This window comes from Hesperophylax consimilis, chromosome 3 (assembly GCF_061612785.1).
Source record: "Hesperophylax consimilis isolate HC1 chromosome 3, BYU_Hcon_1.0, whole genome shotgun sequence".
Taxonomy (NCBI): domain Eukaryota; kingdom Metazoa; phylum Arthropoda; class Insecta; order Trichoptera; family Limnephilidae; genus Hesperophylax; species Hesperophylax consimilis.
In genome coordinates, this window is record NC_142838.1 from 796,576 (window position 1) to 821,521 (window position 24,946).

At 33.9% G+C, this 24,946-nt stretch overlaps 1 protein-coding gene across 1 annotated transcript in view; it reads right to left on the reverse strand.

Annotated features, from left to right (window-relative positions):
• The window catches only part of LOC149424812 (uncharacterized), a 129,948-nt gene that overhangs the window by 45,111 nt on the left and 59,891 nt on the right, over positions 1 to 24,946 (reverse strand). Inside the window, exon 2 of the mRNA XM_089647144.1 lies at positions 21,760 to 21,791. The gene's annotated coding sequence lies outside the window, so the exon portion shown is untranslated. The remainder of the gene's footprint in view (positions 1 to 21,759; positions 21,792 to 24,946) is intronic.

Genomic DNA, 24,946 nt, shown 5'->3' on the forward strand with positions numbered 1-24,946 from the left:
TAATCTGACTTTAAACAATAATTAAACACGTAAAAATTATTTAATATAATATTACAGTACAGTACTTTGAACCTTCGCAATAAATTTATTTGATTTTAAGTTTAGTTTGTAGAACTCCATTTCAATTTAGAGATTTTTTTTATTTTAACAGTCTTATTAAAAAATTTATAAAAACAGTGTGTTTATAAACAAGTTCTGCTAGTTGTAATTATTATTACGCGTGACAGCTGTTTCACCTTCTGACGGCATTATCAAACTTTGGTAAAGCCACTTACAGACGACGTAAGTGATAACTTTCTTTTTTTATTATTCTGGCTTTATTGATTTCCGAGTAAATTGTCGTAAATTATTATTTGCTAATCCCAATATTATTTGCTAATGCTAATAATTAAGTGAAATTTTAAACAATGCAATAATAGGATTATTGCATTGTTAATTTCACTTAATGTCGTTGGTATTTCCAACTGATGACTCAGGGGTTTATTTCCCTGAATAATTAAGTATTTTGGGGTCTAATTATTATGCATTTCATTACATCCGATAATTTAAACAATTTTTATGTTGAATTGGGGTAAGTTTTATGGCTAAGGGAAGGAGTGGAAGGTGAGGAAGTACCTGGATATTCAGATCTGGTCACCAAATACGGCTAGTCATTTCAAGCAACGTTTAAATTCTAAACCTGGATATTCAGATCTGGTCACCAAATACGGCTAGTCATTTCAAGCAACGTTTAAATTCTGAACCTGGATATTCAGATCTGGTCACCAAATACGGCTAGTCATTTCAAGTAACGTTTAAATTCTAAACCTGGATATTCAGATCTGGTCACCAAATACGGCTAGTCATTTCAAGCAACGTTTAAATTCTGAACCTGGATATTCAGATCTGGTCACCAAATACGGCTAGTCATTTCAAGCAACGTTTAAATTCTAAACCTGGATATTCAGATCTGGTCACCAAATACGGCTAGTCATTTCAAGCAACGTTTAAATTCTGAACCTGGATATTCAGATCTGGTCACCAAATACGGCTAGTCATTTCAAGCAACGTTTAAATTCTAAACCTGGATATTCAGATCTGGTCACCAAATACGGCTAGTCATTTCAAGCAACGTTTAAATTCTGAACCTGGATATTCAGATCTGGTCACCAAATACGGCTAGTCATTTCAAGCAACGTTTAAATTCTGAATTAATTAATCAATTACGAAAAAGCGTGGGGTTAAGAATATTTTTTTTAAATTATAGTTGTAATTTATTGTCGATTTTTTAAAAAAATTGCGATATTTTAAATAAAATTTAATAATTATTGTTTAAATAAATTAGCAATCTGGCAGCATTCATTTGCAGGTGGTCAATCCAATGCAGTCATGACGTTTGTGTGAGTGCTTTCCTTTGTCTCAGTGTGTTGCGCAGCAGTTTTATATGAACCGTTTTTTGATTCATCGGGATTGTTTTTAAAACTATACATTCTTTGTACCTTCAAATTAGTGGAAATAAACTTAAGTGTGTCAAGCTGCTCGTTATATTCCGGTAATTCTGGAAGGCTTTTAACATAAGCAATAATATTCATAAATCACATTCCGCGAAGTTGTAAATAACTAAATTTATTAAAAAATATACGTTGTAGGATAGCCTAGCAAGTAACATTTTGACAGAGCACTTACGGTGATTTAAAAAACAACGGCGCTGTTCAAATAATCCAATTATTATTATTGATAAGTACCTAAGTGAGGAAAATTGTTTTTAAAAGTGCTCAGAATTATTGGACTTCGATTATAAATTCAGGAAATCTACTAATTAGTTTCTTAGTTTCAAAATTAGACTATTTAATACGTGAAACGCGTAAGAGGTGAAACCAAAGCATTCCAGAGGTGAAACAATTTAGATACAAAAATAAAACTGATGTGTACAATACAAGAAGACAATCAGTGATTCGCATACGAAAAATGTGAATAATCATTATTGTTAAATAAAATATTTCTTTTCTGGTACTGGATTATGTAATACGGGCTTCGTTCGCAGCAACACGCGAGAGTTGCGATGTTGCTTTCAAATTTTGACAAAGGATAAAACAGTGGTGACATGTGGTGAAAATATGTTTAATTAATTTTTTATTAAAAAAAAACGTTACCGGACAGCAAAGTGCACATAACATTTTTTACTCCAAATGTGCTAAGGAATAGCTGGTTAAAGTTTGTCGGGTTAGTGCCGATACACCCTGTATACAGGGTGTATCGGCACTAACCCGACAAACTTTAACCAGCTATTCCTTAGCACATTTGGAGTAAAAAATGTTATGGGCACTTTGCTGTCCGGTAGCATTTTTTTTTCAATTAAAAACAAAAAAATTTAAAATTTCCACACTACATCACTGTCATTGGCATTGCGTTTCGTGTTAAACAGCTGTTATAAGCAAGTATGTCAAAAAGCGTCTTCGCTCTTTCGCACACACTAAATAATAATAGTTAAAAATGAGACGAATGGTGCCGTGCTATTTCGTTGTGACTGTAAACGTGCGCCAATATAGGTACACACGTGCATTATTCAACGGAATTCGAATAAAATATTTGCCAGATGGGTTTTCAAACTTTGTCAAAGGGTAAAACAGTGGTGACATGTGGTGAAAATATGAATAGTAAAATTTTTATTAAAAAAAAACGTTACCGGACAGCAAAGTGCACATAAGATTTTTTACTCCAAATATGCTAAGGAATAGCTGGTTAAAGTTTGTCGGGTACGTGTCGATACACCCTGTATATATTTTTTTTTTTTCGATGTCTGTCTCACTAGGATAAACCCGTGTCGAGACAGACGTATTTGATACATAAATTAATGTTTACATATTATTTGATACATATAATATTTCATTACATTAAATGACATTGTGAAAAAGCATCTAGTTGGAGTACTTATGAGGGGATTTTTATAAAATTTTTGATCTTGGATCTTTCTTGGCTGATGATCCAAGACCGACGTAGTTCTGTGGTCCAGAGCACCTGACCGGACATCAGAAGGTGCGGGTTCAATTCCCGTCGGCGGCATTTATTTTTACTCGGGAGATTTTCAATTTGTATGGATTTTTCAGGTGAGTAATTGAGTTCACTGGAGGTTATCCACCGCTTACCCGCCCTGGTATAAGTAACAGATTAACAGAGTAATTGAGTTCAGTGCATATACACCAAATATGTATTTTCACGGCATCTATGGAAATGTTACATTTCTGACTTCCTACTCTTGAGATTTGTGTAGACAGCCCTGGCGTCAGAGCCGGAGTGGGAGTGGGAGTGCGGAGTGGGGTGTGGGGGCGCCAGTGGCCCGGGGCGGCAGCGAGTGGCAAAGTGGTCTGCAGCTCGCCTTGCGAGGTCGCCCAGGAAGTACTTTTTCGTTAGCTACACAACCAATAAAAACATTTTAAATCTATCTAAGCTATCAGAAAATCTGCTAACAAGGAGTAGTTTTTTCATAAAGCTAAATATTGAATTCCCAAATTTTATTTTATTTTCAACGACTTTCAAGGGGCCCCTTCCAAGAGATCGGAAATTCACTCGGGAAATTCTAGGTAACCTACCGTTAATTTTTAGAGAACCGAAATATTTTGGCTTGAGGGACCGAGCCAAGATATTTAGAGCAGCGGTCAAAAGTACGAAGGAACATCAAATAAATGTTGTCTTCAGAAATAAGTTTCTTAGACCTGCATAAACCATTTACGATTATTATTTCTTGTCATCATTTTAATAAGGAGGTATTAACGTTTGCTTTGGATATAAAACTTTCCTGTGTGCTTTTAAATTTGTGGGTAAATTGATTAATTTTAAGAGGTAGGCAAATTACAAAATAAATAACAAAAAATTTTGAAAAAAACTGCAATATTTGTGCAATGTACGTATATGGATGTAAATGATTAAATGGCAATAAACAACAAAACATCACGGAAACATTTAAAAATAACAAGTCGCTTAATATGTATGTAATAAAAACTAATAAGAATTAATGGCAATATTCCTAAAATATCGATTGCGCTTCTTGCAAACGTAGACTGTGTAGGTGTTGCGGAAATTGAACAGATTTTTAAGATAATATTTAGCGTCCGTAACGTAAAATGTATGATTGTTAACATCGATAATAATGATCGTATATTTGAAGAAATTGTGTAAGCGTTGTGTAATAGTAAAATGGTAAAAATAAAACGTAAATTGATTGCAAATTTCGAGTATTAAGAAATTAAAATAATAAAAACTACTCGTATCTACTGTACCGGCAACAAATCGTGTTGGTGAATTCGTGGAGTTTTTATGAAATGTGTGTGAAAGAATTAAGTGTAAAAGATAAACACGGAAGCCTCGTAAGATGATGACAGACGTATTTCTTCAAAGGGCTTCGTGTTTTATCAATACATATTCCACCTTATTCGTGGCCTTTCCGCGAGAAAGTTCCGCCGAATTCTGAGTAAGATAAATGTGATCCCATTTCCAGTTGATTAAGTTTACTGATGTAAGAATAACAAACAAACAATTCAGGGCATAGTCTACAAACTTATGCAAGTTAAGTAAGACGAGGGACGAATTCGTTAGCAAAAAATATTTTGATTATAACGAAATGAAAACAACCTAGTTCCTGAAAATAACTTTAAAAACCTTGCAATTTTATATATAAATATATATGTAGATTATAGATAAGATACTTATTAATCGGTAGCCGAAAGGGCAATTAATCATAATTTATACTTGTAAACGCCTACTTGGATAAGAATTTTAATCTAGAATGATTGTTAAAAGAAAACAAAAAGTTTATATTGTAAGATGCTATAAAACTTAACTAGTGTAAAACAGGAATATTTATAGTGATAATGGAAGATAGAAAGAGTTAAGAGGAAAATGTAGATTGAGAGCGAATCTGCGTGACTTCAATAGATTGCGCTCAAGACAGAAGCTTTAATAATCATCAGACGAAAGTGATCATTATTATGAGCGAACCTTTTCACTGGGCAGGTAATTGGTGAAGGAGAACCACAGGCTTATCGGCGATGCGTAATGGCTTTTTAATGTACGGCCCTGTTCGTAGGGCTGCCTACTGCTGCCTACTGCTGCCTACTGCTGCCTACTGCTGCCTACTGCTGCATACTGCTGCCTAATGTTGCCCACTGCCCCCATATCGTTAGTGATTCTATAGGTCATAATAATTACGTTGAACTTATGGAATGAAAGCAATCCTGGAAGCGTAAAAAATTGCTTTCGCGATCACAAGACTACTCGTTTATTATAAGATTGGAGTTATAAGCACGAACTTCGAGTCATTGAATGATTTGAAATAAAAAGTACTTTTTTAAATTCATCCCATCATTTTATGCATGGTTACTTTCTTACGCTTTGTCCTAATTCGAAACATTCCGGATTAAAAGAATCTAACTTGGCAGAAAGACCCAACGAGATCCCATTTCAAAAAGCTCCGACTTATTAAATATCTAGGTGTGTGGGGAGAAACAGAATACCATTTTGTTTTTCCAATATTAATTACATTCAAACCCTTTACCAGATTGTTCAATGCCGTGGAAATGGAAGATGCTTCGGCTTACCTCAGGCGGTAAGACAGATAAGACAAACGGATTCAATTATATAGAAAGATACCAGCCTTCGGAACAACGAGGTTCTATCTGCTACGTGCGTGAAACTGAGATTCAAAGTTTGAATCACGAATAAAATACTATAGGACGAGGTGTTTCATAAAATTTTAACAATTCATCAAATTGCTAAAGTAAGTGTTCAAGTTCTGTTATATTATAAGGTTGTTTCACATAACTGAAATAATAACAGAACTTGAATAGAACTTTCCCAGAACTTAAAAATTTACTTTGTAATTTGATGAGTTCTTCAAATTCTGTGAAATAATCCATCCTAACACGAAATTTATCAAAATGTGATTGATTATAACTGATTATGAATAGCAACATTCTTTGAAAAAAAAACATGACGCATAGCCAAACAAAAGTAAAAGAAACAGATAAAATATTATTGCTTTGAAAATTATAAATTTTTATCTGATTACAATTTTTTTTTGTAAATGCACTTGTCCATTGTGCACTCTTAAACCTATAGATAATTCTATTATAATTCGTTCTGCATATTCACTTGTTCTTGAATATAGTTTTTGGTTTATTTTCTCCGTTTAACCCGATTGGCAGATGAAAGCTTGTTGTCCCAAGCGAATGAGATCGAAGTAGGTACAACGCAAATGGAACAATGTTGCTCCAAAAATATACGAGTATTATCTAAGTTCCTTCTAAAATTTACAGATGGAACCGTGTTGTTTTAAAAATACAATTAAGTTGCTCTTAAATTGCTTAACTATTCTAAAAAATAAATATAAATAATTAAAAATAATAATTATCTGCGAAATTAGATATTTGACATATTTTAGATACGGTTGCAAAGGGAGAAAAAATCTAGGAAAGTTGGTTTAACTCTGGACAGGCGTCTGCAACCAAGTGAATGTAAAATACTTAAATGATATGTCAAGTATTTAAGTTAATATAAGGAGCAGAGTAATTTTGGATACTGCCTACTCCCCCACTTATGTAGCTAGTTAAAAAGACTAAATTTCAGATAGAACCTTATTTTTCCAAGGGAAAGTGATGGCGAGAAGCTGCGAGTAATTTTTGCCTCTTACCATTTCTCGCCGCCGTTTTAATAAATAACACAAATCGGTCTCACTTCGGGCATATTACTGGAAGAAGGGTAACCGTACTTTATCTGACAATAAATTAAACAAATCTGTTGGCCGGGTCCGGGGAATAAATTTAGGTCATCATTGTAGGCGGGTGGTCACCTGAGCATTTATCAAAAAATGATTCGCAAATTTTATTGTGCCAAGGGGGGATTTTTAATAGCGTACGAATAAAATTACATATTGTACGAATAAAATTCTAATTTATTTTCAGTGGCTACTAAAAATTTACAAATAAAAAAAACCCATCATTTTCGGTCAAATTCTTTTGTACATATCGTTATTATCCTCAATAATATCGAGGAATTCGAATGTGAGAAGAAATCTAATAATATTCGGAACACGAGTAGGTATACAATGGCTTTAGCATGAACTGTTGGTTTATACGTCTATAGGCTTTCTCAGACCATCCAGTTTATATATGTCAGGGATAAGGAAATGTCCTTCGCGGGAAACCTTAGACACCTACGTATATACGAATACTTTAGATACCTACGTATTCTGCCGTGGTAAATAAAAACAGAGTCTCAAGGAATACATCCTACTGCATGATCATGACTGTTCCATTTGTAAGAACCATATGAATGTTTACAGAATATATTGATAAATTATATTAGAGGTTTAGAAAATAATTAATTTGGTCTAAGTTTAATTCGAGGATCCCTGTCGAAAAGAGATCCACGCATTTCATTCTAACGCTGCGTATTCAAATGATTTTTTTACCGTCAGGTTGGAGTTTTTTTCGTAGTAATATGTTGTAATTTATTTATCAGTTACATATCACAATTGTACGTAAATGTAATTTATTACGAAAAATTTGTTTAAATACATTCATAGATCTAATTTAGTCAATTGCATTTACTGTCTTTGTACAATCTAGTTCGCCCACCGCGGTATTAATTAATTCCCAGCCACGAGAATCTATTCACTATTCTTTCATTCGAATAATTATGCATTTGTAGGTCTATTTGAATGGCATAAGCGGACTCTAGATAACTAGTCACGATAACACCACCTTGACCACCCCTAGAACGCAACTATACACGGGGTAGTACCCAATACCCTCCAAGGCGGGCAACACCACAAGTACCAACAAGTTTTACGAACTACCGGCTTTATTATGTTTCAGAATAAAACTGGCGTGAAATCCGAAACTATGCCCACGCACGCAAAGCCGTGTGAAACTGGAGATGGTTCTGCCACTGCCAAGAAGATTCAATACACTTATTACGGAGACCAAATAATAATAAAGAATACGCCTAGCATAGAATACGTTTTGATGCTCAGTTCGGCCAATTAGAACTGAGATTTTAATCCAGGGAAATCAATACACGAGTAGAATATAGAACTAAATCACTAAAATATACAATTCAATTTCCGCATTGAGAGGATGTAATCTGCTAACACGTAAAATGTGTAAAGAATAAACCCAACCCTAAACACTCCGAAAATTCATTGAACACGGTTGAACGAAACGATAAACAACTCCGCGTACCTCTCAATATTAGAATGCCATGTGATTTCTTCAGTCGAATCCGAGCAGGTGAAAAAATGGACCAAAACACCAGGCGAGCGGAGTGAAGGCCGTCCACCATAATATTATTATAATACAGATTATATAATGGCGATTGGTTGCTACATGACTACTGAGTAGTGAATACTGACTACGTGTTGCTGGATGTTATTATTAATCTCGATGTAGTGAAGAACTAACAGGTCGAAGTAATTTCAATTATTAACCTTGAACATGAATATATCGAATAACCCTAAAGATTACAACATCGCGTTTGTATTAACACAGAGGCTTCAAAGCGGGTCGGAATTAATATCATAATCTAAAACTACGCATTCATATTGCTCTGTGAAGTAAAGCTGCGTACAAATATATGTGTACCTCGGACAATCAACCATACTCGTTATAATTATTTTATTTATAGACATTTTGCTAGATGTTGATTTCTTCGAACCAACGAACCAACTGATATAATATCCATGTTTAGTACCGACGATTGGTACTTGGAATGGACTGTATTTTAACGAGAAGAAAATATCAAGCGATCGTTTTGATATATCACAAGGAATATTAGGAGAGAGGAAAAGGAGGCCTTTTGGAGTCCTGTTGGTTTGTGGACGTTTCCACAGGTTAGAGGTTTCACAATACGAACTCTTTTACAATCACCACATGACACTATTTTATGTATTTAACTTGGGTGTGATAATTTACACTATTTTACGAACTTTTCACGAGATTAATTGTTAAGAGAAGCGAAATTCAACGACGACGAAAATTCAAACATAAAACAGATAATACTGGCGTAGGTCTTCTTTTTTCATATCTTCTTTCTTGCAAGGTAAGACAGGAAAGGAACAAAAATAAAATAAGAAAAAACAAGGGGAAAGGCAATGTGAGTAGGAACTGTAATGTGGAATAATCATAAAATTGTTTCAATATTAAAGATTCCAAATAGCTTCATCGCCCATCACCTGCCCGCTTCCTGTCCCCGACTGAAAGAAAACAACCTCTAGCTTCCCGCAGGTCTGTCGTTTTTAATTAAATCGTTAGTAGTAAATTAATGAACTGGCGATGGATGCAGAAGTTAAGATTGAATGCGGGTAAATACAAACTTAACGCGCTTACCATTCTGAATTTCACGAACTCTGATGTAATGGTAGGAACAGACGGAAATGCTATCTAGCCATTTCAAACCAGACATAAGCAATTTAATGCTATTAAAGGATTAAGAAATTAATCTACAGCAAAACTTTAGTAGTAGTTATACCAAGCCAACTAAAAAGTATGTAAAGTATATGAGGAATATCTATTCTTAGTGTGTCTAATGGCGGGTCTCCAGCGACAATATTACCACAAATATTGAACCAAATGTTAGTGCAAACATGAAACATTAGGGCAGGGCTACAATTCGTGACCGATGGAAAAGAAAGTTGTGACCTTTACCCAATGTTTTTGTTTTTGAAAAAATTTGGTCGCTGGATATGCGAATAAAGGCAAACAAATTTATTTTATGTATAATTTTATAAAAAAGAAAAAGTCGGAAATAAGAAAAAAGAAAATCTTGGGAAACTGTCACAGATAATCATAGCCATAAAACATTATTTTTAAGTTGTTTCTTACGCGTTCATGATTTTTAAATAAATTGAAATATTTAGTATTTTGAAAATTACTTTATTTAAAACTAAGATATTTTATTTAATTCTCTATAACTGATAGGTTTCGCTTAGTAAAAGCATCTTCAGGGTATAAAAATAAACTGAGATAGTTTAATTTTATACCCTGAAGATGTTTGTACTACGCGAAACCGGTCGGTTATAGAGAGTTTTTTTTCATCAAAATGTCGAACCATAAAGTTACTGCTAAATACCAACAAAAGAAATTTTTAATTTTAATATTACTCAAAAAAATTGTAGAGCGATATAGGAAAAGCTTCAATTTATCCAAAGCATTTTTTTTGGTATTCGTAATGTAAACCGATTCGCAGTAAAGATTAATCGAAAACATAATAGTTATTTCACTGATAGCTTCGCCTTAAAACTGAAGTTTACTATGGGCTTATTATAATGGTGTTATATGAAGTGTACGTTTAAGCACATCAATCAAATACAATACTCGATTGGTAAACTACATTAATTCTAACTTTTAATCGCCATCCAAAATCAACAGTCTCTTATCACGTGACGTGATTCGCATCAGATTTATTCGAAAAAGAACAATCCTGAAATAATAAAAATGAAAACGAGGAAGCGCGTTGAGCCGGTTATTAATGGTAGTTAATGATTGCATTACCGTATTATTTAATACCCGTAGTCTCCTACTAATCCATGTTCCGTTACACCTTTTGCAGTAATTACCCCCTGCGAGTACTGACATAGTGACTGGGTTACTGCACCGATCTCGGCGCGATTCACCCACTCGTTTACTTTGACAAGTGTAGCGTACATACACATAGTACTCGTATACCATTGAAAAGAGATGTTATACAGGATGTTGAAAATCAGCGGAAAATAAAAACCAAACCCTTCAAGGCACTTAAGAACAATTAGGCAAATAATAATGATAAATTAAATTGATGATTTTAAAGAATTATATACCCTTTCTTGTAGCTGGCCGTTTTATAGATGTAATTTTAAAAAAAATGCAGCTCGTTCTTTTACGTCTTGCGGTAAAGGAAAGCGTTTAATCTTTTAAAAACATACTAGAAGGCTTTATATGAGTATCATCAAATTGATCGTAAACGTTCGCCGTTTAATGCACCTGGAAACGACTTAACTTCCATACTCTAGAGATAGCGAATTCAATGTGCTACAAACTGGCCCTATATTATATTTCTCAGTAAAATTGCAGTAAAACAATAAAGAAGAAAACGTATATTTTACTGAAGAACTCTCCGTAGGATAAAAACATTTGAAAAGAATAGTCAAAAATCAATTCCATTAGATATACCTACAGGACACAGATTAATACACTTTAAGGCTTTCAGACGACAGACAGCGGGCGTGCGATGGGGGAATAGACGGACAAAAATATTCATGCAAAAGCAAAGCTCATCCTAGATCCACCGAGTTTAATAAACATTGTTTATCTGGAACTGGGCGCCTGAAACGAGCTGCCTGAACTCTGAACTCCGAACTGGGAGGAACAGCTCTGGCAAACTGGATCCTACGTTTTCTTTCGTATTGAAATTTAAAATCCGCTGTCGGATTAATCAAAATGGGCTTGGAACTTTTTTTAAAGTGTATCACGCGAATTAGTAAAACGTAATATCCACATTTATGTATTTATTCATCCCCTTTTGAGCTATTACATGATAATATGTATCAACAATGTTTTATATACGTTTTCACTAAAAAATAAATTGACAGAAAATTAATTAAGTATGAACTATTAAAATAATGGCTTAAGAAAAATGAAAGTATATTATGTAAATACAGCATCTAATTCGCTAATTAACCGAACTTTTCATCCTCTAAATAATATTTGTCTAAACTCAAACATCGACATTTTTTCGGATGCACTGCCCAAATTCAAATGTGTCATCATGTCAATAATATAAACTGTTCAATGCGCACACATACAAAAACACCTATATACTACACACGTCACCTGGTAATTAAGGAATAAACATATCACTTAGCAGACATTACAAGGAAACATATCATAGGTATCTAATTAATTATCTACATGAAGTATCTAATTTATGTATATTGTTTCATCAATGTAAAGCATGTACTGTTTGTTTCTATGATATAAAATAAATAAATAAAAAAAACAGTCGCGTATTGTCAGTTAAAAGAAAATCACCTTTATGGTCGAATAAATGGATTCATGATAAAAGGAATTGTAATAAAACATTTGGTTTTTAAAAACTCAGTTAAGAAAATATGTTACTTAGTCACAGTCGTTCTTAATAGACGATATGTTTAGTGGAAGACGAATGAAGTCTGAAGTTCGAACTAATAAAATAATGGTTTTAAGGAAGATAAAAATGTAATAATAGTAATTTTTAATAAAATAACGATAACAATATAAATTTATCATCAAAAAGTGTCGAGCTCGCGTCCTGATATTTTAACAGCTGTCTGAAATGTGTAGGTCAACGCGCATTCGTTACCAACTTTTACTCTTTTCATCAAAACACATGATATATGGAGACTAAAAAAATATTATTTGAATAAAGACAAAACGCTGATAGTATAATGTTAACTAAAAAAAATCGAAGAGTAGTATAAATGAATGTGATCTTTCATGCCGGAGGCCTCGAGGTAAATATATAATTTACCACTGCACCAGTACCGTATGTTTATATTTTAAATCCACGCAGGAGGCCTCGAGGTAGATATATAATTTACCACTGCACAGTACCCTGTGTTTATACTTTAAATCCATGCAAGAGGCCTCGAGGTAAATATATAATTTACCATTGCACCAGTACCCTAAGTTTTATACTTTTACTCCACGCAGAAGGCCTTGAGGTAGATATATAATTTACCAATGCACAGTACCCTGTGTTTATACTTTAAATCCATGCAAGAGGCCTCGAGGTAAATATATAATTTACCATTGCACCAGTACCCTAAGTTTTATACTTTTACTCCACGCAGAAGGCCTTGAGGTAGATATATAATTTACCAATGCACAGTACCCTGTGTTTATACTTTAAATCCATGCAAGAGGCCTCGAGATAAATATATAATTTACCATTGCACTAGTACCCTAAGTTTAATACTTTTACTCCACGCAGGAGGCCTCTAGGTAGATATATAATTTACCACTGCACAGTACCCTGTGTTTATACTTTAAATCCATGCAAGAGTCCTCGAGGTAAATATATAATTTACCATTGCACCAGTACCCTAAGTTTTATACTTTTACTCCATGCAGGAGGCCTCGAGGTAGATATATAATTTACCACTGCACAGTACCCTGTGTTTATACATTAAATCTATGCAAGAGGCCTCGACGTAAATATATAATTTACCACTGCAACAGTAAACTAAGTTTTGGACATTTAACTCCGTGCAGGTGGCATATTTATTGTATTTTCCTCGGGGCCTATATTATCTTTGAAAATGATGTGTATCCTCAAAATCTCTCTGATTCTCGAAATCTCACGGCCCAGTAACTTGGTACCCGCCATGGAAGGGCTATCTCATAAACTACCGACATCTGTCGGATAACTCTATAACCTCTATGATCTATCTACTCTAGAGCTATCTATGTCTCTTATCTCTTATAACAGTAATGAAAATTTGTATGAAGGAATTTTTATCCTGATTCACAATGAGTGGATTTGCAAATTCACAGTAGAAAAAATCTGGTGGAAACAAGATTAACACCACTGCCGTGTCAATACTTATTCCAAGATCTACAGAAACTGATGTAGAATGGTTTTATTATGACATAAACCATTTACTTTCCGGATTTATTGCTGTGGAGTTAAAACAAATGTTTTGTGAGCTGTCTTTCGAATAAACTACCGTTTAACGCCGGGTCCGGGCGTATTATATTACGACAGTAATCAGTAGCAACAATCTTGTATTTTCATAAAAAAGTAAAATTGTTGATTCGATGATTTTTTTTCATTTAGGTACATAATATATTTTGTATGTTTGTCAACTAGCTGAGTTAACTTATTCCCTCGTGTGTTCCCTTTTTTATATTGGAATTGATTACAAATTCCAAATTAGCATTAAATTATTTTAAGAAAATAACATCAAAAACCACAGATTGGTGAGAGAAAAAATGGTTAAAAAACATAATACCGTTTCCGTGGCAAGTTATTTGATTACACAAACCACGATGACACTTGTTAGCGACTTACTTCCTACAACACCCAATAGTCACGTTCCACACGAAATGTATTATTCTGCACACTTTGTAAATAAAGAAACAAATCACGCGATTGTATAATTGAACAACGGGATCGCATCGCGGATTGGGTTCCGGGGGAATCGGGTAAATTTGATTTTAATCTTTTAACACGGGCATAAAAGCATTAAGGCTCTATTCAGATTAAACGTTATTAGAATTGAGCGAAGGACGCACGCGATAACTCGTTCCTGAAAGGGTTAACCCTTCCGAAGTTTCCGCGAAAACGGAAACTTTTCTACCCGGGAAGCATAAAATAAAAAGTTCAGAGATAACATCAATTGTGGATGAAACATTAAGCACATTTTTACATCGCGCCCGGAAACAAGTTCATGGCTGCTATGATTGGAGCATTCGCATAAATATTCATTATTTCTGAAAAAACGGAGATGTTGTTATGCTTTAAAGCCCATAATTAATTTTCTAATTAAAAACGAATTATTATCGCGAGGAATGAAAAAAATAATAGGGATCAATGAAACATTTTATCATTTTGGGAGGTTTTTTTTTTGAGGACAGAGTATATTTCCGTTCAGTCATTCACATTTAACGATAATGTGGGTCGGTTCCTGTCTGTATAAAATAGGTTCCTGCATATTTTTTCTAGCCGATAAAATTTAACAGCCTTTAAAATAAAGTCAACAATGCAATGGTTCTCACATTGCCACGGCAGTAGACAGTGCCAAAAAAACCGGATGAGGTGATTAGCAATACGTTTGGTAGTTGATTTATTAGAGATTAAGATGTACAATCATTCGTCATTCGGCATCACCTAAACCGAGCGTCAGCAGAGTAGAGGTCATATTCTAAACAGGGTGACCCAGAAACGAAGAAGGCGGCAGAGTTCGCGGAAACGATAAAAGGATGTTGAGCAGTTTATTGGAATTCGGCCAAGAGCAGGTCAGCGACCCCGCCCCAGGAGGGGGAGGGGGCAGAAGCGCCTGAAGCCAATTCTGCTGAAATGTTATAGTGAAAACTTGCTATTTCCCGCTGCCAATAGTAGGTTCAGCGCACTTCAAATAAAATATGGACATTTTTAACAAACATCAATGTATTTATGCACTTCATGGCATTTCATTAATTTTATTAACCAACACATGTTATATCGATGCAAGGCTCATCATATATTATAAAATTAGAGCGGCGGTTAAACCGAAATTTAACATTCCGTTATATTTTAATTAGAAGCTTTATGTTAAAACGTATTATGTTAGGCGGATTGTTTTATAACCTTGAAATGAATTTAATCCTTAAACCTTTCTGAATTCTGAAATAAAATTAATAACGGAGTAAAATATTTTTAAATCCAATAAACCTTTAAAAGGGTTTTTTTATTCAGAATCGTGTAGGCCGTGTTAGTAAATAAATAATTTTTAAAATAACTTTTGATTTGTTTAAAAATAACTTGCGTTCAATGTTTTTTTATTAATTAAAAAAATACGATGGTGAAGGTATTTTTATTTTATTATTATATTGACGAATAAATTTTGTGTAACGATTTAAAATGTGCCATTTTCGATATGCCGCCAAAACGACGTTGGTGGCAGCCGTTTTACCAGACATCGGCGTTTTCTATGTCATATGACGATGTAGCCATATTAGTACATATTATTATTATATTTCTATAGAAAAATCTTCCACAGATTTTTTACGTATTCATACTATTGAAAATACTCCATAGTGCGATGCTCGGATATATAAAGGCGGAAAGACAGAAATTCTTCACAAAAAAACTAGCAGAGGCTTCTAAGCTATCCCAAAGAAATATTAGGTTATTATTATATACCAGGGAAGGGAGTTGGGTTAGTGAGGGTTTATAGCCCTTAGGAGCTTCAGGTCTCAGCTCCGAGCGCCCCGGGCCGCAGAGAGGGATGGGGGAGGAAACACAGAAACCGTGATGCGGCAAAATACAGCCTTACATCAACACAATGAAACAAAAGATGAGGGATGAAGAATGATAGATTATTACACTTTGTTTGAAGAGCTTCAGATGAAAAAATTGGTGATGCTGCATTATTTTAATAAAACGCCCATTTTTTTATTAACTCGAACCGTATCTTTCGTTATTTTCTTGCTGAATAATAAAATAGGATGTCTTAGAATATATTGATAACCGTTAAGATAAATCTAAGAAAAAGTTTTCACCGGTAATCCCAAGAAAGAATAAATAAGAATAATTTAATAAAAACGAAAGATTATTGTTTGCGACATTTACCGTAAAGCAGAAAAGATTTATTGAGTCACCCAAAGTAAATAAGAAGTTTTTGGTTTATGTAGAGATATTGGGTAGGTTAACTACACATTCATTTTTAACAATCTTCATACTTTACATATTTATACCGACCTTTTTCATTATAAGTTGTGGGTTAGAATTTAGAATATCGGGTTTGATCGACTTTTAACTTGGTGTAAGTTATTAGAATTACAAACACAGGAAGGTACATAATTTTTTACGGGAAGATCATGTTGTTGAGGGTTAATATTGTGGTAAACAATTTATGTAGATATGTCATTATTATATGTCCACACCATAAGTTGGTTATGTTAAATCTTACCTTCTTTTCGATATTTTATAATAACCCATATTCTAAAAGTTCGGGTAATTGTTTGTTTTCAGTTGCCTCCTTGTACCTTTTAAAGTGTCATCTCAGAAGATTCTCAATTCTAAGCACAAACTGCCTCCTGTTTTATATTATGTTTTTAGTTTCAATATTCTTGTTTTGTCCTGTCCTGCTGTTATTGTTATTCTAAGTTTTTGTCATCACTTTGTATAAATAGTATATTTAGTGTTGTAATATTAGATCTGTATTTGGTAAGGCACACTGTAGGACCACTAATACGAAATTACCGTTTATAAGTTTGTTATAGTTAAGCGCACTTGAAGTGAAATGACACTAAACTGCGCTATATAAATGCCATGTTATTATTATTATTAAATGATTTTTATCCGTATTCTAAATATGAGTATCAGATATTTGAAGTTTGGGTAAATAGGTATGTACCTATTATAATTGAATGTTATTTTGTTGTGGTTGTTATTTTTTTTAATTTATCATAAATCTGTAAGTATTTTGGTTTTTATTATTGTTACAGCTGTTTCGGATTTCGAGGCCATTTTCAAATATTCTTTCCTCGAGTTTGAAAATGGCTTTGAAAAAACGAATTATTACGAAAGTTATTATTTATTTTAATAGAATCATTCGAGATGAGTAACTCGTTGCTGCATAGAAATCAAATCAAATTTGTGGAAATATGATATTTATTCAAAAACAGTATAATGTTTCCATGGAAATAGAATTAAGTTGTAATGAAATTCTCAAGAAGGTCCGTGCAAAACCATAACACAATAAAAAAAATGATTAAGCAAAATAGTCAGATTACGGAGAGATTTGATCAGAGATTTTGGGCAAAACTAACGGTGACCGTATAAGCCGGGAACACTTCAGAAAACAAGCTCACTAATGGTACTCGTACGACAGGTGCGAAGGTTTAGTCGGGTTGGGTTGGGTCAGGTAGGACTACGTCACACCTTTACAGGTGACTTGACGAGTTTGTCAGGCCATTATCTGCTAAATGCTTCCTTGTTAATATCGCGGAAGGCAATATCCGCCAACTGTCATAGGGTAACAATCGATAACCTATACAAATCTACCTACAGCATAAATAGTAGCAGTAATACGTGCTCTATCCCAATGGACTAGAGACAGGGAAGTTAATCGCTCACAAACCGATATGGTAATTTCACCGAGATGGTGAGCCTCCAAATCGGGTGAACGAGCGCTTGTACTACATGTAATTGTTTAGCTGTCACAATGATAATATCATATCACATAGAATCTTGAATTTACCAAATGTTGTTTACTTTTTATCATTTACAAAATTTCTCATTACACAATTTGGCTGAGGAATATTTATGTTAAATAATTAATTAGAGTGTTTCACTAAAATATTAATACGGATAAAAACGGACTTTACTATTTAATAATTTGACTTTACTATTTAAGTATTTTATGTCACTTAGTGATATCTAAGGCCGACTAGAGTTCAGGCCTGAGTGACGGATTTTTGAAGTATCACGTGAACAAGTCAGTGCCATCGAGCGACGGCAGTTTTCAAATTCAGTGATTGTTGTTGATACTAGTTGTTACTGCTGATTTGCACGTTGTTTTACGTAAATATAAAACTAAGTGCTATCTTAAACGATGAAGTTTACCTAGTAGCCGGGCGCCCAGGCCTGTACACTATTCGGCCTTGTCGGAATCTCATTTTTATATGGTGAGAGCAGCCGTCAGAAGCGTATTATATTAAACCCCTATGGAGGTTGTCGCATGAGAATCATCTCTCAAAATACAAATTCACGACTTCCCCCAATTCCACCGAACCGTCCAATGGACCACTGTGCTCTTTCATCTCACCTAAAACTAATCTTATCTCAACGCGTTCCTACGCCCTTCCCTCCCTATCGTGCAGTTATTATTTATTCCATCAATAATCCACTTTTCAAATCCATCACCATGACATAAATGTAACCTTTAATGGACCCAAGCCCCCTAAATAAATCATTGCAAAAACAACATAATACATTTATTGGGTAATGGATGAATAATACCAAGAACAATGGGTACATACATGGATTTGGTGGAAATCAGGGACAAATAATATAATTACCTACTTAATAAAGAAAGCAATCACTCTGTAGCTTGACATTACACTTCAATGAAAAGTTAATTCATTTTTAACTACTTTGTTATAATATATACTTAAGGTCATATAGTTTCGGTTACAACCTAACCTTCTTCAGGGAAGTATTCTTATAAACTAACTATTAAATAAACAGAAAGTTCAAATTATTCCATTTCTTCTTATGTAACTCCAACTATCCCCCTACCACTCTCCCACCCCTCACTGATTTACTGTCCTTCTTTAAGGCGAAGCTTAATGCCAAATCACTATTTTGATTAATCTTTATAACGAGTTGGTGTACATTATGAGTACCAAAAATATGCTTTAAATAAATTGAAGGTTTTCCTATAGTAGAATACAAATAAATAAAAATTCCTCAATAAAAAATATAAATGCAAACTATTAAAAAAAATATTTTTTCAATAGAAATGTATGAACGCAAAAACTTTTAAAAAATACAGTATTATGGCAAAGATTATCTGTGACATTTTCACTTGATAAACTTTTTTGCTTTCTTATAAAATTATTTACAAAATAAATAAAAAACAGTTTTTTTCTTGAAATCGAACGTTTCTAGACTCCGTTTATCAAGCGATTTTAATGCCTATTACCTACGATACAAGATATACCAAGAATATACACATTTTTAGCTTGTAGCTTCCTCTTAATATGCGTTATCTTTCTCTTTATTTAAACCTTATAATGTACATGCCAATACTTAGGTTACTTTGTAATAAAACTCTCCTGAAGATTAGGATATAACCGAAACTTATTGACATAATTCATAAATTATAGTAAAGTGGTTATAAGCAAATTAACTTTGCATTTAATTAAACAATAGGTATACATTTATTTTTTAATGATTTAAGGTTTGCCATTCAATTACTGTATTTCACTCTTTTATACGCCCTTATGATATTTACGTGGGTAAATGAGATGTTTACAATTTTAATTACATTATAGTGGTTTACAATTTGAATAAAAAAGATAATCTATACATAATATTTAGATATGAAAAATTGTTTAGGTGTGATTGAAACATCGAATTAGTTATGTTAAAAATTACGAAATCAATTTGTATGTAAGGAATTGGCGGACTGCTTAATAATTTGTTTATGAACGGTGACATTGAAATACGTCCTTACGCCTAGTGTATCGAGTAGTACATGTCATGATTCATACCCAACTTTAGGTCCTTACGCCTAGTGTATCGAGTAGTACATGTCATGATTCATACCCAACTTTAGGTCCTTACGCCTAGTGTATCGAGTAGTACATGTCATGATTCATACCCAACTTCAGGTACTTACGCCTAGTGTGTGGAGTAGTACATGTTATGATTCATTCCCAACTTTAGGTCCTTACGCCTAGTGTATCAAGTAGTACATGTTATGATTCATTCCCAACTTTAGGTCCTTACGCCTAGTGTATCAAGTAGTACATGTTATGATTCATTCCCAACTTTAGGTCCTTACGCCTAGTGTATCAAGTAGTACATGTTATGATTCATTCCCAACTTTAGGTCCTTACGCCTAGTGTATCAAGTAGTACATGTTATGATTCATTCCCAACTTTAGGTCCTTACGCCTAGTGTATCAAGTAGTACATGTTATGATTCATTCCCAACTTTAGGTCCTTACGCCTAGTGTATCAAGTAGTACATGTTATGATTCATTCCCAACTTTAGGTCCTTACGCCTAGTGTATCAAGTAGTACATGTTATGATTCATTCCCAACTTTAGGTCCTTACGCCTAGTGTATCAAGTAGTACATGTTATGATTCATTCCCAACTTTTGATTATCAGAAAACATATTATATATTGACAAAATTGTTTTTTTTTTCAACGTTTTTGGCTTTCACCCTTCAAGGGTGTTCTAGGCCATCGTTTCAAATTATGGAGAGAGGGAAGGTGAAGCTATATATTAATTTTGTTTAAATGGGAAAATTTTTAAAAAAGATATGAAAGACTGAAGTCGAATTCAGACATAGAAGAGATGAGATGTTGAATGAAGGGGAGGCAATTTTAGGTAAGGCTTGATAGAAGAGATGATATTTGTTTAGAGAAAGACAACCAAACAATATGCGGGTTAAATTTCCAACTTCTAGACCACAGATTTACAATCTGAGGAGTCAAGCACGTGATTGTCAAGATTGACCAGCAATGTGCCAATACTCTTTCCAAACATTTCGGGATCTATCTTTGAGGATGGAAAAATGTCAGAGAGGGGAATGTAGATGGTTAGATACGCCTTGTTTTGCCAAGGAAACCGCAATGTCGTTACCCACGATACCAACATGTCCAGGAATAAAAACAGAGTTACGGTTTTTCCAGAGCTTTGAATGGAGGCTATCATATAAAGTGATCATCAACTATATTAGAGAGATTCAATTATTGAAAAATGGTTATGATCCTTTTTAGAATGGTTGGGGATAGGGTGACGAGACCATATTTTAATTTGTGTGAGTAAAGAAGATCATTTTGGATAATTTGAAGATCCGAAAGAGACTGATTTCTTTTATAAATGGCTGGAAGAGGTTTAGTTTGAACTCTGATTGATGTTCATGAATGTGTTGAGTCGTTGAACAATGAGACTCTGGGAGATATAATTGTTATATTGTCAAAACTGTTCAAATATATTAAAAGTACTTTTGGTAATAATTAAAGCAGAATAATTACTTGGACACGCGGAGGAGCCATCGTCTTTTGTATACTAGTTGCAAGTTCCACCACAATTTATTCCATCGTGAGATAGGCATTAGGCCTGCGAACTGCGAACTTTTACTTCGCGCTTCGCAGAGGTACGGATTCTCTGAACTGGACAGGACAACAACAGTCAAGTAAGGGCCAAAGTTTTTCATTGTTCGAAAATTTACAAAATAGGCGGGAATGAATAAATAATTTGGGCCGGAAATTTTCCTCTTTGACAAATTTAATTCAATTAAAACTTATAACGTTAAAAATAACTTTACCTTTTCCAAATCAAGCTCAGTCGGCATTCGTCCTGGAAAAACGAAAACATTTATTAGTTTTATTTAGTTATATTTTAGGAACAACCTTTTCTTTAACTTATTTGAAGGTTATACCCATCAATGCAATATATCATTGAAGAAAATAATACTAATAAATCTAACGGAAACATGAAACAGAACAAGACACAGAAAAATAAAAAGATAACGGTCACAACTAGGAATAGAACCCCGAATCTCTTGTCTTACCGGGACAGGCGTCTTAAACCACTCGACCATTGGGACCATGTTTGTCGATCTCATATTTCAAATTCATAATTAACAATATCATCTTGCAACTAATTTTTCCCATATTTTTGTCATCTATCTTTTTAAATGGCCGCAAAGTTTCTAATGAAATTGGTTCGTAACCTAGATAGAGTCTCGGATAAACGTATCCGATTTTATTTTATTTATATGAGATTTAAGACGCCGTCCCGGTAAGACGAGAGATCTTGGGTTTGATTCTTAGTTGTGACTGTTATCTTTATATTTATCTGTGTCTTGTTCCATTTCTTGTTTCGTTTAGATATATTACATTCTATATCAAAGTACACCCAATAAATATTTTAATTAATAAATCTGTATTTTATATTATATAAAAAACCATCATAAAATGCTATTGATCCATTCAATGCATTGATACATTCGTTCTCTGTTATTATATTGTATATCTGAATTCAAAATAACATTAAACGTTGTTCACAAAATATTAAATAAATAATATAATTTGTGACATAATAGATTATATAATGGATATATATATAGGTTCACTTATAATATACAGTATATGATCTAGCTACATATTAAGCCTGGGACAGACCACGCTATAATCGTGCTATATTCTCGTGGCTTGGCCTATTTCAGCATATCGCTCACCATATATTCCCATTGGGATTGTATTCGTGTATGGCGAGCGACATCCTGAAACAGGCCAAGCCATAATACGTCTTTATGTTACACGGATAAAACTTACTGATATGAAATTTTGTTAATTTATTAAAAATCTGGTAAAATTATTCGTTTTTCTGTTAAAAACGGAACTATAACGAATGATTTCACAAATTTCATAAACTATCAGTAATCCTCGAATATATTATGAGGAAATCGGAACACGTGTTCTTCAAAATAATAATATTTTCGCATCTCGTCCATTGTATTTATTCGGACAAGGCCATTTGCGTTGAACACGTGATCAGATATATTCTGAATGACTAATATTTTATTAGAAAATGGTTTTCAACAGTATCTTGATAAAAAGCCGTACTCATTTTTCTCCATGCATTTGAGAAACATGAATGGATCTTGCTTTATTGTAGTTGCCTCTAAAATCATTCAAAATCGTTTTCTTTAAAGGGCGTATATTGTACAATTGAAAACATAAACACACAAAATAACCGACATCAGTATTAAATATTTGCTACACCGTTTGGTTTCTTTTAAATATTCATGGTTTATTTCAGCAACCAACGATTCAATTAATGAGTCTTCAATAACAAGAAATCTGCGTCATCAATGTGTATTATTATACTGTAGTATCGATTTACTTTGATCGACAAGAAACCAACAACAATTGCCAACACGTAATAAGACTAATAAGAGTAATAAAATAATCCTCACTGTGGATTGATAGGAGAATGGTGTACAATAGAGAGTAGTCGCTGACAAAGTTAGTGTTGACCCTGAAGACCGTAACTCAATAATATAAATAATAACAAACGTAAATGCGACGTAAGCCATCAAGTGTGTCAACGTTGAACCTAGAAAATATAATATTTCCATAATAGCATTAGTAAAAGCCTCTTCGTTCGACGTATTCTACAGAACCACAGAGTGCCAAGGGTTTTGTATGAAATTCATTTATAAATTAAATTGTATTCTAGAGAACTACGGAGTGCCAAGGGTTACCCCACCTTTTGCATGAAATACATTTATAAAATAAATTATATTTCACAGAACTACGGAGTGCCAAGGATTGCCCCACCTTTTGCATGAAATCCATTTATAAATAAAATTGTTACCATTGAAGAATCACACATTGTTGGGTCGCCTATACCCGAGCATTCGTAAAAACTGTAAAGTACTATACTCACTTGAACTGTACATAAATCTGAATGTAAGAGTAATCGAACGATTCTAATACTATTATTCTAAACCATATGTTAGAGGAACAACATCATCAATGCCACGATACACGTTAGGCGCGTTCAACGTACATAACGCTGATAAGTGAATGTAAAACAAAAGTAATGATTTTAATCAAGAACAATCGATGATATGACGACGGCTTCTGTAGTCGAGTAGTTTACGACCCTTAGCTACGAATGAAGGGTTCAAATCCCGGCGTACGCAAGTAAATTTATATATTAAAATGATATGTATATCAGGTATATTTGCAGAATGTTCCAGAGTTGTCGATAATTTCAGTATCACCCTTGTGAAGGCCATCTTTCAGTATCGAAACGTTGATAGAAATGGCTTTAGCGATGTTTGGTGGGTAGATCTCAATCGCCGGGTACCCCGACCTTCCTCTTTATATCTCCTTCCCTTCCCCACTACCCACAACTTCATACAATACCCCAATTGGGGATCCATAGTCTCACTGGCTCCAGACGGTTGGGAGCAGTTGCGACTCTTATGCTGCTCTCATAAAAAATATTAAAAAACATAAATATATTGTATCGCTTCTAAAACTTCCCCTTATTCCGCTAGAAGCGATATTTCCAAAACGGGGCTTTATTTTTTGTCAACATTTCACCGAGAATGAATCCATAAATTGTTCACATTTCCTTGTCACGTTTGTGGGTAGGAGTGGGTGTTAATTAGGGGCTGGTGGAACACCAGGGAGAGGGGCTGCCAGATTAAGGGCCCGGGATCAAAAGGGTTTGTCTGTCATTGTTAATGCCCATCGCAAGATCTAAGTATCAAGTGGAAAGTCTTTCATATTTAAGTCTTTATTATTACTCCAAATTACGTACATGCATAAAACATATCCATATAACTGTGCATAAAACCTACAGTACATCTATATAAATAAAAATATTATGTTTGTTTGTTCAAAATCTTAAATCTCCTCAAGTTCTTCATCGATTGCTTTGAAAGTTTGACACAACATTGCATTCGAATACGCGTGTGTTTTCATATATGTTAT